A 1238-nucleotide genomic window follows, 5' to 3' on the forward strand; every position below is an offset into this window, starting at 1 on the left:
TTGCTGGGCACCCCTGGTGGTCTGAGTCAGATTCCCTGGAAAGCCACCAGAGAGGAAAAGGCCATCACCTCAGGGAAGAGGCAGTGAGTCTAAAAATCTTAACGCCAACTCAGGAGCATCTATGAAGTGATTCCATGTACTGGCCTAGGCCTCATCGATAAGCTTGTCATCCCAGCTACTTGGAAAACTGAGGTAGGAGGATGGAAAGTTCAAGGACTGTCTGGGCAGAGTAGTAAGAGTATTAAATGTCACTAAATAAAAAGTAAAAGAAAAAATTAGAATATAGCTCAGTGGTAGAGCTCCTGCCTAGAATCCCCCAGTGAGGAGCTGGGGGTGTGGCTCAGTGGTAGAGCCCCTGCCTAGAATCCCCCAGTGAGGGGTTCAAGTGTGGCTCAGTGGTAGAGCTCCTGCCTAGAATCCCCCATCGAGGGACTGAGGTGTGGCTCAGTGGTAGAGCCCCTGCCTAGAATCCCCCAGTGAGGGGCTGGGGTGTGGCTCAGTGGTAGAGCACCTGCCTAGAATCCCCCAGGGAGGGGCTAGGGGCGTGGCTCAGTGGTAGAGCACCTGCCTGGAATCCCCCAGTGAGGAGCTGGGGGCGTGGCTCAGTGGTAGAGCCCCTGCCTAGAATCCCCCAGTGAGGGGCTGGGGTGTGGCTCAGTGGTAGAGCCCCTGCCTAGAATCCCCCAGTGAGGGGCTGGGGTGTGGCTCAGTGGTAGAGGCCCTGCCTAGAATCCCCCAGTGAGGGGCTGGGGTGTGGCTCAGTGGTAGAGGCCCTGCCTAGCTTATGGAGGTAATGGATTCAACCCCCAACACCAAGAAACGAAACAAAATCTGATTGCTCGGCATGTAAAAGGATTTGCTTTACTAGCATAAGGACCTGAGTCTGGACCCGGAGGCACAGGTAAAGCTGGAGGCAAAAGTAGCTAGCTGTAATCTTCCAGCTCCTTTGGTAAACTGGCAGGCCATGACAGCAAAATCCCCAGAATTCCACTGACCAGTGTGACGCACAGCCGCGAACAAGAGCCCCTGCCTCAAACAAAATGGAAGGTGAGGATAGACACTTCAGATTATTCTATGACCATGGCACACACTGACATGAGTGCATACGTGTACGTCCGTGCAGCTCGCGTGCCCCTCCCCCCCATATTAATACACACAAATCAGAAAAAAAAAAAAAAAGCAAAACCAAAACTAAGCTCTCCTTCAATCTTAGGAGACAAACTCTTGCAAAGGGTGTT

This window comes from Rattus norvegicus, chromosome 12, assembly GCF_021556685.1.
Source record: "Rattus norvegicus strain SHRSP/BbbUtx chromosome 12, alternate assembly SHRSP_T2T, whole genome shotgun sequence".
Classification (NCBI taxonomy): Eukaryota; Metazoa; Chordata; class Mammalia; order Rodentia; family Muridae; genus Rattus; species Rattus norvegicus.